We start from the raw sequence: 17,525 nt of genomic DNA, 5'->3' as shown, positions 1-17,525 counted from the left end.
AGCCACTTGAGGGGCCTGCAACCGAGCTGTCTGTGTGCTAGACAAATTGGACCTACACCTGAAGTCTGCAGTGTGATTTTGCCTGAAACAGAAGGACTGTCATGGTTATCCCATGCACCTAAACTGCAAATTTGTATGTCAGCTTGGTGATTCGACCTTTTGTGCTACCATTCAGGATCACCATTTCAGATGGCGTTTTCCCAGTGGATAACGGGAAGAAATAATTCCTAGGTTCAGAGTCATTTTATTGCATGGAAAAAATCACATAAAACACAAAATCCATTCAGAATTTTAATTTATGCAATTTTTCCTGTAAAAATAATATCAGCAAATTATTTCTAATATTCTACTTCCTTTCAATTAATTTGCCTCAGTCTAAGAATAATAAAATGAGCAGGGAAATAACAAATTTTAGGAATTATATATTTTGTATATCAATGGCGCCAGTTCAGCAGCGAGAAAGAGTAACAGTAATAAATAATAATAATAGTACTGATAATAAATTTCAATTAAACCAAACTAAACCTGAAATTCCAAATCATGTAATTCATTATTATCACTTTTCCTTTTTTCATTCCATTTTAACTCAGTCCTTAATGAATGACTGGACCTTTATAGTCCCCATTGATGTACTTGATATAGTAAAAAACCCACTTGGTTCATGTATTTGACATTTCATAGTATCAGAGTCAATATTTAATTTTAACTCCATTAATCTTTTGTTGCTAAGTATATATCTATCTTTCATTATTTCCTTATGTAAGTCATCACAAAAATCATACTCTGTTAATACAAGATATTTTTTAATTCATTTCAATTTTTTCATTTTTAATTAGATTGATAATTTGGCATTTTTAATAGTAAACTTTCAAAATCTGCATTAATAATGAATGGAAAATTTTGTGTATATTAATAATTTTTAAAACTTATGTAGTAACCTCTTCCCAGTAATTCTGTTTATAATGATTTGTTAACTAAGCAATTTGATGTCTGAGTATCGAATTTTTCCTTACTGTTGAAGTGGAAGAAAGACATTACCAGTAAATTTTACTTCTTCAGTTTTGTAATTTGACTCTAAAAATGCCTAGATAAATCTTTTATGTAACAATAGTGTTAATTTTCACTATTTTTTAATAAATCATATTTGTATATTACACCTTTCTACATTTCATAACTTTTAATGTATACACTTGAAGTTTCCCATCGAACGAATAAACATTGATAGATTAACTACTCCAATCTCAGTTTTTGGAATATTATCAACCACTGCATGAAATTCAAAATTTTCAAGTTTCTGATCACTAGCAAGATCAACATTTTTATATTTTGTGACTCTATCTGTATTTTCATCTATAGGTAACAAAGCACATTTTATACTCAATAATAAAACATTTTTGATCATTATTTTTACAGTAATACAAGCTTTCTTATACTTTACTGTTTCCGGGAAGACAATCTAACATGAGCTTCTTAATGGAAAATATCTATTAATTCCTAATTCCAAGCCAGTAATTCTATTTGTGACTAACCTGGTCCTTGTGCTTGAAAAATCGACATTTTTGATGAAATATTTCTATACCTTTCCTAAATTTTTCATTATTTCTCTGTCTTTGTTGATTCAATAGTTTTATGTTTGAAATGTAAATTACATAATATTTCACCTTCTCTGCATTCCACACTCAAAAAAAGTTATAGATTACTTTCATTCCATGATGAATAAGTGGATAATATTTTATTACCTTCATAATTTTTGGTTTTGATGCATTCAACAAAAAATTAGACTCAATTAAGTTTCGATTATTTTGGTAATTTATAGACATAAGTCTGAAGCTAAATATCTGATCAACTAAATGATCTCTAAGTGTCCTGTATCTTAATTTCTCAAACACAGTAGTAGAAAAGAGAAGTATTTCTTTCAATGGTTCAGTTTCCTGTTTTTGATTAAGATAATTGTTTACAAAGATGTCTATTAATAAGTGTAATTATATTCATTTCAGAGTATGGTTCATACATGTTTTTGAATGTTTGTCTTTACACAACAGCTCTGAAGGAAAAAATCAAAATCTTTAATTTCTTGAAAACCAGTACCCTTTATGTTGATTTAACACATTCAATGTTTCGTTCACTTGTTTCATCCATAAGAATATCTTGAAATATTCACCACTCAGAATTTGTTTCAAGAGATTAACATAATAAAGTACAGAAATTTTTTCCCACATACACAAGGTATTTATTTGCAATTTTTTTTCTTTTTACAATCATATTGACCAACTAGGATCACATTAACAACTGCAGTTCCTCTTCTTCCTTTGTTGTTGTTTCCTATTTTTCCAGTATTCCCTCATTTTCTCCCCATGAAGTCTCTTCCTTTCTTCTGTCCACTTTGTTCGCGATTTTTTATTTCTTCTGCTTTGAAAGCTTTCCAAATTTAGTATTTTGTTTTTAAAACGGTTTCTTTCTGCTATTTCTGATTCTTTGATGTTGTTTCTTTCAAGAACTTTTCTTACTTCTGTAATCTATGCTATTGTCGATTTCTTCTTCCAGAAATATAGGAGTATTTGTTTTGTTACTGTATTTCCATCCATTCGGTGGAGATGTCCAAAAAAGGTTAATCTTCGTTTGGCCATTACTTCAAATATTTTCTCTATATTTTTGTAGATCTCATTATTTCTTATTTTCCAACCATCTGCAGTTTTCATTGCACCCATTATTTTTCTAATAATCCTTCTTTCCAGTACCTCTAGGTGTTCCATCTTATAGTTTATTGTTAGGCATTCAGATCCATATAAAAGTTCTGTTGCACCACTTTGGTGTAGTGTTTTAGTTTTGTTTTTCTGGATATACAATTCTTGTTGTAAATATTTTTGGTCAAACCATATGCTCTTTCCATTTTGTTAATTCTTACATTTATTGCCGATTTTTCTAGTCCATTCTGTTGTATAGTTTCTCCAAGATATTTAAATTTATTTAGTGGCTCTATTTTACCTATTTGTGTTTCTATGTATTTTGGTGCATTTTTTATATTTGTCATGAATTTTGTTTTTTCAGCTGAAATTTTGGGGCTAGTTCTGTTTGCTAATTTTTCCAGAATGTTTATTTGAGTTACTGCTTCTGTCAGGTTTTCTGAAAGTATTGCGAAATCATCCGCAAAAGCCAAGCAGTTTACCTTCATTCCTTTTGTTTTCCTTCCCAGAGTTATTGGTTCAATTTTTTAGCTCAAAATTCCAGATCATTACAATTTTTTCTAGAACACAGTTAAACAGTAAAGGTGATAAACCATCACCTTGTCTAGCACCAGTTTTTATTTCAAAAGGCTGAGATACTTCTCCCATAAATTTGACTTCAGATACTGTACCTGTTAGTGTTTCACGAATTTTGTTTGCTAGTTTTGATTTAACACCAAATGCTCTAATGACCTTATCTATCGTTTCTCTGTCTATACAATCAAAAGCTTTCTTGAAATCTATAAATGACACTAGTATTGGTTTGCTGGTTAACATTCTATGGCGAATTATTGACTTTAAGTTAAAAATTTGTTATGTATAGGATCTTCCCTTTCGAAAACCACCCTAATATTCTCCTAGTTGTTTGTCTAAACTATCTACCACTCTGTTGAGGAGAATTTCTGATAATACTTGGTATGCCACTGGCAGAAGTGACATTCCTCTGTAAATACCGACATTTTGTTTGTTTCCCATTTTATGTAGCGGGTGTATTAATGCTTTTCCATTCAACTGGAATCTTTTCAGTTTTCCAAATGTTCTCGAATAGCAGCTGTAGGTCCTTTTTGATTTTTGGTTCTGACCACTTCAATAATTCTGCTGTAATGGAGTCTTCACCACTTGCTTTATTGGTTATGAGTGTTTTGATGGCTTCATGAATTTCTAGCTTTGTTGGCGGGAAATCTTCCTCTAGATTTTGAGGTGTCACTGGAAATTCTAATTTATCTGTTGGAACTGGACAGTTTAACAACTTTTCAAAAAAATTTGCTTAAATTTCACAATTTTCTTTATTGTTTAATCATATTTTGCTATTTTCATATTTTAAACAAATACTTGGTGCCTGATATCCTGAAGTATGTGTTTAAAGGTTTGGTAAAAATTTCTAGAATTATTTTTGGTGAAATTTTCTTCTTTCAATAAGCTGACAATTTTCAACGTTCCTTTTGATTTTCTGGATTATTTTTGATGTTTCTTTTCTTTATTGTCTGAATTGTTCAAGGTCTTCCTCTTTTTTCGAACCTCTCCATTTTCTACATTTTTGAGCTCTTTGTATTAGTGCTTCTTCCGCCATGTCTTCATTTTATTCTTGGCTAATCCTAAAGTTTTCTCTGCTGCTTGAGTTATTTTCATCTGGAGTTCATGCCAATCACGTTCTTTAGTTGTCTCAATCTTCTCTAAATTTTTCTAGATTTTCTTTCGTAATATTACCTGTAGTGGTGTTGTATCTGATCACTCTCTTGGTCGCCTTTTTTGGTTTAGATGAGAGATACTTTATTTTAATCTTAGAGAGATAATGATCTGAATTCAATTCCCCATTTCTGACTAGACTATTTTAACATTCATAATTTCCGTGATGTGCCTTTTAGATATGGCTATGTGATCCAGTTGAAATTCGCCTAGGTTTAGATTTGGATGTCTCCAGGTTTTTGCTTTTATTGGCAGTTAGCGTAAATGTGTGGTCATGAGTTTTAACTGGAACATTTTACACGTGCTGATCAGTATTTCACCATTTCTGTTTGTTCTTGAGTGTGCTGGATATTCACCTACAATAGTTCTAAATTTCTTTTTCCTCCCAATTTGCGCATTGAAGTCACCAAGAAGTATTTTAACGTTCTTTTTAGGTATCATAGAAATTTCTAATACTAAAAGATCCCAGAATTTATTTACTTTCTCCAGATTTATTCTGTTGTCAGCATTTATAGGTGCATGAGAGTTTATGAGGGTGTAACTTTCATTCTTGCACTTCATTGTTAACATGGATATCCTTTCTGAATTCGATCTAAATTCTGTTACACTATCTACGATTTTTTTGTTTACATAAAATGCTGTTCCAAACATCGTCATGTTTTCCATTATTCTCACTGCTGGTTTCCCTTTATAAATTCTATAATGTTGTGCATCGACTACATCCTCATCTAAGAACCGTGTTTCCTGACCTGCTATATCTTTATATCGTTCGTCTGCATAAATAATTCTAATTCCTTTTGTTTCCCAGTTTTCAAAAGAGTATTTACATTTAAGGTTCCAAAGTAGTACTTCTTCTTGAACTAAAACTTGGAAGGCTTTTCTATATAATTCATCTTTTCTTCACCACAGATGTTGGGACTCCCCAGAATCCTAGGTCCCATTGCATTACATGATGTAATGATGGATTCCTCATTAGAGTTACCACCTGGGGTAGAGCAACCATTGCGTGAACTTTCTATATTGCGACTTGAAGCTGTATATTGTAAAGAGCAGGGGGTCCAAGGTCATCCCTGTATTCCCAAAGTAAGACCAGGTTGTTAGCCTGGAATATTATTTATTCAGCCGCCACTAACATGTGGAACAGACGCTGCTGGGGTGCCACCACTAACATGTGGAATTGTCGTGCCCTCTGTCCATTATGGCCTTGTACAAGAGGCTGCCTCTTCCGCCAGCTTTGCCGTATTGAAGTCCATCTTCTCCGCCTTTGCTGCCATTGAGGTCTTCACTGTATCCCTGGCAAGGGGCCCTCACGAGGTACTATCTCTCGGGCCAGGTGAACCAAGGTTTTTTAATGAAGTGTTACTCCTCCCCCTCCACCTTTCACAACCAGGCTTGGGACCGGCTATGGCGCAGTTCATTTGCTGTTATATTTTATTGTATGACATTCACTTGTACATTATCTAAATATTCTCACATAATTATCTTTTGTGCATATCTATAATGAAAAACTATCAACTGATTTCTCAGTTTCGCAATATCTACTCATTTTGAATTGAACATAGTACAAAGACTGCTTTAGCTGTTGCTTGATACCTTCCACTTAGGGAAAAAAATATAGAAAATTATAAATTTCACATACTAGTATACTTTTTTGTAGGTTTTGTTTTAGTATATTTATTACCTCCAGAACCAATACTGATGGTTTATTGCAATCAATAGCAAATAAAGATAAATCAGCTTTATCTTCTCCAACTACTTTTTTATGAATTAATTATATTCATATAATGTACTATCCTTGAAAAATACAACATTGCATTTACAGATCTGAATGCAGCATTTATTCTTGTAGGAAATAAAGGAAATCGTCAATTTAGAGTGGCTTGTATTTTATTTTTCAAACTACATTCACCCATCTCTGCATGGAAACAATCATTTATGAATATATATGTTCTATCTGAATATGTGCTTACTATGCATCTTAATACAAAATAATTATGTGATCTCATACTCGGTAGTGGCTTTGGATTTTCTAGAATTAACCCAAATTTTCCATATGCATCTTTTAAAAATTGGTGATCAGATAGTTTATATACATCTATCTTTTACTTTTAATTAAATAATAGGATTACTGGTGTCATGAACAACTTGAACATAAATACATTTTTGTTTATCGAAATTCTGCCTCTGTAATTTCTGACGATTTATTATTTGCTCTTTTATAATTCCACTTTATATTTTATTTTTCATTTATAAATACTGATTCTACAGCTACCAACTATATCTTTAACAGCACATCAAACTGTATACGTAAAATTTAAAGTCTCATCATTTATATACACTTAATTATTATAAGATGTGGGAAATCTAAATAATATTTCTAATAAAAAAGTTTTCTGTTAGATGGAGTCATTCATAGACCTCATCAACAACAAGCCTGCATACAGTGGGAAGCATGCATTAGTAATAACTGATCAACAAAAATAATCGTTGGATTAAAGCTAAAGATACTGCAGAAATTTTGGAATGTAGACAACCTCTATATGCTATGCAAAATCATGTAGATGATGAAGGGGTTCCCAATTCTGTGACCCCTGAAAAGTCAGAACTCACACAGTATTTATCAATGAATCTAGTCTCTGCTCTTTAAGTTTTAAATCACAAAAGGACAAAGTTAAATTAGTTAGAAAATAGATTACTTGTACAGTTTTGCCCTCAGTTAGTAAACACGGAGATTATTAATTGAAGGATGATGTAAAAAAATATGAAGGCCTAACGGATCATATAGGAACAGAATGAGAATCAAATAATTATTTAAAAGATCCAAATAAAGTTAAGGATAACTATATGCAAAAAACAGATATAAGGTTTGAGTTGGCTGTAGAATTGCTAACACAAAGAAGTAATATAATCAGTGAAATTGCTCCACATAGTGTTCATAAGACGAATAATGAAAATTTACAATGAACTTCATACTTTTAAGATTATTTGATGATGACTTTGAATATAATAATTATATGAATAGAGTTGTAACCATGATCACAACAAAATAAATTTGTACTAGAGAATAAGAGTCTATTTCTATATTGTTTTTTATCATATTTATTTAAACATTTTGACCGATTACACACAAGAAGCATTGATTACCAAAATAATATATAATGTTTCTTATGTTAAAGGTGTCCTTGATTCAGGGACCCAGTCTCCAGGAGACAAAACTTGGCTCCTGCAGATCTTAATTACTTTTTTTAATAACATTTCTACACATTTGACTTGAGTAATGTTCTGTTAACCATTTATCAAAGCATTTTTATGAAAGATATGATTTTATTTCGATTTCACAATCTGGCGCTATTATGCTTTGTTTAGCGAGATTCTGATAAATTCTGACATTTCAAAATAGTATCCCAATCATACTTATCTCTGAATTCTATTATAAAACCTTGAAACAATATGTGATCACTTGATTTAGCCTCCCAATTTAATTCATCTTGAAACTCTCTCATAAAATTTTCAGAGAATTATTGATCATATGATACAAATCGCCTATCTATGTTTTCCTGAAATTATCTTGTAAATCTTCAGATAACTTTTCATTCTTTGATGCGGATAACTAGTTAATTCTATCTTTAAATTCCCTTATGAAATTATAGGCTATATTTTGATGTGATATTGGATTCCAGTTAAGTCTTCCTTGATACTCTGCTATAAAGTCAACAATTAAATTTTGCTTAGTTGATATAATGTCCCAATTAATTTTATCATGGACTTCTGTCATAATATCCCCAGACGTTCTAAAATGTCCTGATATTAATCTCCATCAAACTTCATTAAATATATGATGCATATTAATATAAGCAACAAGTTTATGTCTGTATTGTTCATTTTTTTAAATAGAATTTATATAATTCTTAAAAACTCATGTACCCAAAAACTTATATCAATCCACAGAATAAGCTGTTTCTTTTTTAGTCTAACATATCTTTTAGTTCGTAGTTCTTTTGCATAGCTTTTAGATCTTTTGCAGAGTTACTCATCTGTTGACTGTTGTTGTTGTTGTTCTTGATGATGGTGGTGGTGGTAGTGGTGGCGATGAAGATGATGAAATCAATAAGTTGTTGTTTCCTTATTTTAGAATATTCTCTGTATCCTAAAACTATTGCTGTGGTTTTTAATTTACTATAATTTAGGAACTGTAGGTCCACCATTCATAAGATTAGTTTTTTTAATAAGGAAATAAAAATCTGTCTATTTCCAGATGCTGATTATGAATTCATGCACAAATATGACATAAACTTCGAAATCAGATCTAAAGATAGTTGACCCAAAAACTATATTGATCATGAAGGATGATTCATGTTTTTTGTGGAGCTTTCCAAGGGGGACGACGACTGCCTTCTTAGAATGATATAGATTTCAATAGTCATAAAATGTATTATAAGACTTTTATATAGAAAAATGTATTCGTTACTGACAATATTTTACTTTTTTTATATAGAATTCTGGTCCAAATATTTGGATGGCGCAAATTTTAAATTTTTTGTGCATTATGCTAGAGTGCTGCAACGTTCAATATTTGACCGGTCACGGCTCGCCTTTTGACGGGGGGACCAAGCCGCTCGTGTACAGCCCCACACGACTCGGCTTGGTCACATACTCACCCCATGTGTGTTGTCTGGATTCTGGACATGCGGATAACTGAGCATGACGGGCCACCGCTGACATCTCACCTCACCTCGCCCCAGCTCGCTGCACTGCACTGTACAAGTACAAATCCAACGCCTCTCTCTCTCTCTCTCTCTCTCTCGCTATCTATCTCTCTTAATACAAATGTGACGTTTCCAAGAATGGGTAGGTGACACAGCTAAATTCATAAAGCACTAGGAAACTAAAATGATATTTCAATACAATCACAGATAGAAGATGAGTCTCATTTCCAAACAGAAGATATATTTTTCCTTTTATTAATAGGAAACCTTAAATAAGTACTGTCCCTGTAATCTAGAAGACAACCATCTTCATAAAGAAAGCATACAAAGAACATTAAACATTTACAGATGTAACATACTTTTCACTTGTTTGCAACAGAAACAAAATTATAGTTACTGTTGGTCAGCACTACATCACTAACGTATTCCGGATTTAATTGGCTGTGGTGATTTGTTAGTGACGTGCCGGCTTTACTAAAGCATCTTTCACTAGGCGTGCTTGTTGCTGGAATACATAAAATACGTCTTGCAACTGCAGCCAGGCCTGTTTCATGTCTGCTCAACCACTTTAAGATGTCATCATCATCTCTGGGGTGCATTAAAATGTAGAGATCTGCTTCATCTGGTGCAGATGATCTGTTGTTCCTCCATTCCTTGTAAAGATCTCTCTTTCTGGGTGGTGATGACACAGTACTTGAAGCATCTATGATAATAAACAAAAGAGACAAGTAATACCGAACTGATGTGGAAATAATCGAAACGTTCCCGTAAAGACGAGATGTTTTACGTTAATCAAATATGATACAAATTATAACATTCCCGTTTCTCTATAATACACTATCCACTAACTATGCAAAAACGATTATGTTAATGATTGCATGTTGTACCTGCATAAGTAGCACACATTTGTCCCACATTGCTAAGAATTTCCTGCTTTCATTTATTTCAAGCATATTAAAATCAAGGAAAGCCAGCTAAAGAAATATAGCAATTTTATGTCTGGAAGTGATCACAATCTTCTCACAAACGAAAGTCAAGGCTCGATTTTTAATCCTTTGTACCTCATGTTAAAAAATACATATCTGTTAGTACACATCAGTTACACTAGTTAATTATAAATCTATAACATATCATAATGAAACAGAGCTTTTAACTGCAGTAATTACTCACCTGACAGTCGGTGTCATTGACACTGAAAATTTGATGCGGTTTGTGAAACCAAAGATCTAACGGGATTGTCGATTCTTTTTCGCCTTCTAATTCATCTGTGACCTCTTTAAATGGTCTCAGAAAATGCGCAGTTTTTCCCACAAGCTCATTACCATATCCTTGAAATCTGTAAGCGGAGTTCTTTTACGTCAGCAAAGCAGCAACTTCTTTATACTGAGTGTGTAAGGATTCCAGGTTAGTGTACAAGTTGTTGCAGCGTGTACAGACCTCTTGTTTCAATGATGATTTCAAAGACGAGTAGAGGCCACTTTTCTTAATGTACCTTACAATGCATTTTGCAGCATTTATTGTTGATGCGATGTTCGGGGCATGAATAACAATAAGTTAATCTTCACCGAAAGTGTGGCTAAGTGCTGTGGTTATACAATGAGCAGCACAAGGAATCGTTTCGTGATTTTCCAAAGTCTTTATTACGTTGGCACCCTGGTCGGAGACAAAAACAAAACTGTGTAACATGTCCGGCGAAATGTCCCAATCACCCATCCTCTCTTCAATTTCTTTCATAATATTTACTCCCGTCTTCTTAATGTCCGGAAATTTGTTGTAAATAAAACAATGTTCACAAGAGACCAATCTGTGTTAATGTATTGTGTTGTAAGCGTTAAATAGTACACCTGATTATGCGAATCAGCCCATATGTCAACTGTGGCAGCACATGTTTTATTAATAACTTCCGCAATAACAGAAGCCTTTTTGCTGTTTCGTATTGCTTGTTCTTTGACATGTCTGCTTATAGTAGAGGGATGTGGCGTGACATCTGCCATATTAACTTCTCCATAATGTGCACCTAGATGTATTAATCCTTGGCCTAGTTCTCTGAAACCTTCACTGGAAACAGCATTAAAAGGTCTCATATCTTTAACACACATTGCAACACACTTTGCTGTAATACCATTTTTTATTACTGCCGGTATCCCTCAAGGAGCTGTATCTTTGTGAGCTTTCTTGCAACTCTGTTTCTTTAAATGAGTGGTTCCCAACTGGAAACACAATAATGTGGAGTAGTTTATGCACGATATGCACCCATTAGATGCACTTTTTTTGTCTACAACCAACCGAAATGTTCTCCATACTTGCCTTTTTAGACCGTCCCCTTTCTTCAATGTGTAAACATTGGTTTCAGTCTTATGTCTTACTGCACTGGCTTCTTTGCGCTGCATGATTACAGAGAGAGAGAGACATCACAAATGAGAAGCATGTACTGTCTGCAGTCTCACACGGATAATGACATGTGTAATGTGTTTGAAATTACGTGCTACGTATTCGGTCACGGCATCTATGCTCGGTAACTAGAACTAGTGCGGGCAGCCTATCCAGTTAGGGTGTGCTCGCCCCATCTCGAATTTTGTGCTCGCTTACTCGGTCATGCAGGACTCTACATTATGCATTATGGTATTTCAGGTTTTATGAGTGTAGACAACAAATACTTAAGCAATTTCTTCCAGTTTTCTAATTAATTATAATCTTGATTATACTGAAATTAAATATAATGATCCATTCCCAATGGAATATGAATAGGTCCAAAATATTTTTCCTATTAAATTTTATTTCTTTATACATGGCATGAAGTGAAAGCACATCTAATGTTGCTTTCTATGATGAATTGATTTCAATGTATGAAACAAAACAATTTAACACTAACTGATGATAAGATACTGTTAAAATTATGGCTAGCTTTGAAAGATAAGAAAGTGATATTAATTACACCTAATGTAGTTATTTTTATGTGATTTCTTAATGTCAGTCAGTGGATTGAAGAAGCTACCATCAGATTCACAAACACAAAAAATCGTTTTATAGAGTTCCTAAAGGAAAGTGATGTAGATCATGAATAAATAGATTATCAAAACGAAAAAGTGACCTTCTATCCATATATACAAGAAGATATGAAGTAAATGTATCTAATAATGTAACTAAAAATTTGCTTACTTATCGCTATAGATAATTTTAAATGTGCAGTTATGTTCCTTAATATCTCAAAGTCTAAGGAAGTTAAAAAAAATTCTTAAACTAGAAAAGGTCTTTCTCTCCTTTACTGACTATGAAAAGGAATATAAAGTCATTCAATTTCAAAAACGTAATGAACAGCAAGCCACTGAGTTTGAAAACAAACTAAATATAGAGGATGAACAAAAACAACTACAACTAAAACTAAAGGACAAATATAAAGAAAGCCTACAACTAAATGATTCTTTATAGACATTTTGGAGGTGAAGAAATAACAGACTATTTACACTGCCATATCTAAGGAGTATGGCAAGAAAAGTTATTTTGGAGTTGGTACTGTTCAGTCTAAGTTACATTTACATGTTAGATTCTCTAAATACAACAATGCAGGTCAGATGTCGATAAATAGTTTTATGTGTTTATTCAATAATGTTATAATTACAAGCTTGTCAAAAGCATAGTTCAAAAATATACAGATGTGCATGGAGTCGACAAAAATAAAGAAATGTACCAAACCCACTTTAACTATCTCTTAAGCTATATCAAATTTTTCTGTGCAGATATGAACATATACTTTGATTTGACAAATTCTCACGGAAGCACAATACTTTCTAATACACAAATTGGACAATCTACAAAATTTGATCCAGTTGTTATTGAAGAAGGAGTTGTGGTGCAGTTCAAGACAGGAAAGAAAACACATAAAATAAAAGCAATTTGCCTCAAGAGCAGCTAGTTCTAATGATCTTAGAAATCTACAAAGGATATTCTGATTAACAATTAGTTGGAAGAACCTCAGAATGACTTCTTCAATCTAAAAGAATTAAAATTAATGGAAGGAATAAGATATGAAATGAAACAAACAATATTTTAAGAGCAGTTAACTCAAATATAAATTTCAAGTACCATTAGTCCATTTCTTTAAATGTATTCATTTACAATCAATAAATATTTCACATTCTTATCAGTTAACTGGTCTATGAATATATCAACTGCTGAAACAATCTTTAGACAATTTATAGATATATCTTCACATCAGAGTAACATACAGATAGAAGATATGACAGTGTCACTTTTCTCATTTGTCGAGTAAATGTATGTATACATGAAAATTCTTTTTTGTAAAATATTTTTTTCTTTATGCAACCACTATCATGTAAATCATAAGAACTCAGCCATTTAACACACTTTATCTCCTTTCTTTCTCAAAACCATCTCAACAAAATATACATCATAATAATTAGTTTTCTAAACCTCTTGTTCATAAAAATTTCATTTTACTTCTTCTCCATACTATGCCTTTAGCCTGTACATTATTCGATTGCAAGAAAGTGTCATTTTTAATTTCAGAAATTTTTGTTGCTCAAATAGTGGTATAACTTTTCTCGTAAATTCCTTTAAGTTTGCTAATTGTAACTTTATCTCATATTTTAAACTTTGGTTTATCATTAAATACAATGGCAGTGGGCTTAAAATTTTGGTCATTTTTATTTTTGAATGTTATTTATTGTTTTGTTCAACAACTAGGTTTATAACGACGGCGACCCACTTTTGATTTCCTCGTAAAACAAATCTCTGTCACATTTTTTCGGTTAGTGTTCTATTAAATCTTTCTACAACAGATGCTTGTAATTGAGGAAAAGAAGAAAAATGATTCACATTATATTTTTTGTAAGTTGTTGCAATTCTTTATTGTAGAATTCTTTACCATTATCTGTCCGCAGACTTCATGGAGTTCTTTCTCTAAATACTTTTTCAAAAGCAATGGTTAAATTGTTAACCAATTTGTCCTTGACTGAATGTGCTAAAGAAAGATTTCAAAAATCATCAATAATAGTTAATAAATATTTATTTTTTTTATTTATTTTTGAAATTCCTTTCAAGTTGCCTGAGTTTATTTCTGCTAGATCAGCTTGCTATAAATCATCTACACCAAATGTGACACTACCCTTTTTAAAAAAAAAATTCTAATTGGTTTGTGTAGTTCATTAATAATTTCTTCACAAACAGTAGCAGTATTGGATTGCATATTTTAAGGGGAAAATAATTCATTCACTCCATCACCAACGAACTTTTTTAACAGATCCACTATTGCATATCGTGCAAAGCTGTTCAAATCTGTGACTTCCTTTCTCGGTTGTTACTTAGGGAGGATTATGTATTTTAATTTTCTTAAATGTTATCCATTCTACTATTGTAATATGGTTAAAAAGAAGTTCATCAAAAGTAATTCACTTGAAACAGGTCAGTTTTTACAGAGTGATTCAGAGATACAAAATTTATTCTTTCAGTTTTATTTTAAATGATGGGTTATTTAGTTCAATGGAATATAAAATTTGCAGCTAATCGACATTATATTTTATATCTCTATTTTAAAATCAAGAGGCGACAGGTCGCCATTTATTTTGAGTTCCAAAACGAAAATTCTTTTAATTTTCATATCTTACTGAAATGTATATTTTAATACTTCATCACCAGTAGCAAAGTGAAATTTCACTTCATGTTTGTTACATACACTATTTTGAAATTAGGTTAATTCGTGTATTATGGAGTTAAATCTGTTTTTGACAAATAATCTGCAAAATAACTGTATTTAGTCTTGTTTCACAATTTATTGTTTACGTTACTGCACACCCTAGGTTTCAGCTTATAAGCCCATTTTGAAGTACAGTAATGTGCTTGAAAAAGGGGTTATAATCTGAAACCTAGATTTTGCAATGACATTAATAATAAAATGTGAAACAAGGCTAAAAACAGTGTTTGTTTAGTTAATATACAATGTTTCACCAAGAACCCACAGTTGAGTCAATTAAAACCAGCAAAGACTTTTTCTGACCCCTTTTTTTAATATTCATTAGGTTATCTTCATATATCTAATTAATTTTTCATTGAGATGTGCTGTGGTGACAGTTACTGAATTGAATTAGCGTACTTATGTATTCAGATTTGGTATCATGATTATTTAAGTTATTTTGTAAGTATTGACTAGCAAGTGCATCACAGTCATTTGCAGGATCTTTTATATCTCCTGATTGTCTACCTTCAAAGTCAACATATCCTTAGTTACCTTAAAAATTTTGTATAATTCTCTCTAAAGTTGTTTAATTATATGTGGTTGAATGTTTTCAATTTCTAACTTTCATTTTTGTAATTTTCCAGGTTTTATATTTGTTATACTTTGTTTATTTATCTTATATCCATAAATTTTCATTTATTAGGTTTAAAATATTAGTGAATCTATAATTATCTGGCAATAGCTTTAATTCAAATAGATATAAATGACCACAAATGACACTGTCATGATTTTGTATTCCCTTGAAACTGTAGTAGGCCCTATTTTCCAAAATAGTTAAGTAGTTTTTTTTTGGAATGTTGCCACCAATGAATCAAAAATATTTTTTGTGTTATTTGTTTATAGTAATGAATCCAACTTGCGCCAGCATGATCAGATTTACTGTTCCACATCGATATTTTTTGGTTTGTCTGGTAATTCATTATTCATGAAGACATCATTACAGTGTTTAATTTTTAATTGTTTAGCAATTTTTCTATATCAAAATTTTTTGATGCATTTGGATACATACCAATCAGTTTTTTAAATTCTGTTTATTACACTGAACCATTTTTTTCATTGCTTGATTATGCCTTTTTGTTGTTCCAATTCCTTATCGCCTATCTTTTTGGTTATAGCTCCATTTACAACCGCAGTTACTCCACCAGCTGTCAGCCAATAGTAGGCAAATATAGTAATGCTGCCAATAATAAAGGAAGAGGTCCTCTTTTGCATTGTGTTAATCCAGAGCCTTCTTTCTTTTTTGTTAGAAATTCAATAATTTTTTTTCATAACAGGTATGTGTGATGTTATTATCAAATTTCCTTCAGTTTTTATCTCTCTTTCTTATTTGAGCATCAGCTAAGAAATTATCAATACTATGTAACTGTTCATTACTGAGTTGAATATTTATTGCTTTTGGTATATTTCTGCCACTAGTGGCAATTTGTAAACAATACTGAATTTATTCATTTATATAGATAAAAAAGTTTTTTATGAGAATGAATATTCTCAGATGGCAGGGAAATGGTACTATTGAAATTTTTATATCTGTATTTTATATGGCTCCCTAAGGCTTCATTGAATAGCTGTTCCTTACTATCCTACATTCTCATTCTGAGTTTATTTCAGCTTTTTTTAATTTTCATGCCATTTAGGAACTTGCATATGTCTGTCATAAAAATCACTGCTAACTTCATGTTTTTTGTCTTGCCATCTTGGTTTTTCCAATTGTAAGACTATAACAAAATGTCATTCACTAAAGTTGGCTTATCATATTTCTCAATTTCATTGCACTCATAATTTCTAAGTTCTTTCCTTAATGACACAAAACAGATTTTATAGCATCTATAATTCCTAAATTTCTCATATGAGCAGAAATGGGTTTTGATTTCTTGGTTATTGTTCTATGTATTATATGCATTTAAATACAACATGTCTTTAAAACAAAACAATAATTTTTAATCCCTATCCATTTTCATCAACTTCCAAACCCATGCCCAAATTTCTCTTTCCATACTGTATTCATCTGAGTATTGTGACAGCTAATTTCTCACCAAGTGATGCATCTTCAGCATGCATTTTTGGCTAACTAACATCTTTTATCAGCTTGATGTCTAGATTCTAAATCTCTATGATCTCTATAGGCAATGTTATGTTTTTTTCATGCTTTTTACCCATATCATCATGTGATTGTCCTTCATATAGTTTAGTGAACGGTCCACAGAACGAAAAAGATTGGCAGATTACTTAAAACCCAGTTAACAAAGTCTTTTCCACATTTCCCGGATTTCCAAAGTGTATGTGGCAAGTTATTCAAAAACCTAATTAGGTATGGTATATCTTTGGAATGATTGATAATGAAATCATTAAATTTACTTTGTAATATTTGTATTATTCCACCTTTTTGGTTATGATAATATTTATTGTCAGCTGATTCTTCTCCATGAATTACTGCCAATCTAACGATTAATTCCCATACAAATTCAACTAATGTCTCTGAATATTTTCTTAGTAAGCCTTCTGAAACGTAATTCTAAATGTGCTTTTAACTTAGGGAAATAGACAAACTTTTATATTTTTTACTTCATTTGATTTGCTTTTATTTAAATTATCATCAGCATATAATGCTTCAGAGTGGGGACATGTATGTGCGTAATTTGATAATAAAAAAGCATCGAA

The sequence above is a fragment of the Schistocerca nitens genome, chromosome 5 (assembly GCF_023898315.1).
Source record: "Schistocerca nitens isolate TAMUIC-IGC-003100 chromosome 5, iqSchNite1.1, whole genome shotgun sequence".
Taxonomy (NCBI): Eukaryota; Metazoa; Arthropoda; class Insecta; order Orthoptera; family Acrididae; genus Schistocerca; species Schistocerca nitens.
The sequence above is the reverse complement of the archived record's forward strand: the minus strand, read 5'-3'. Positions refer to the sequence as shown.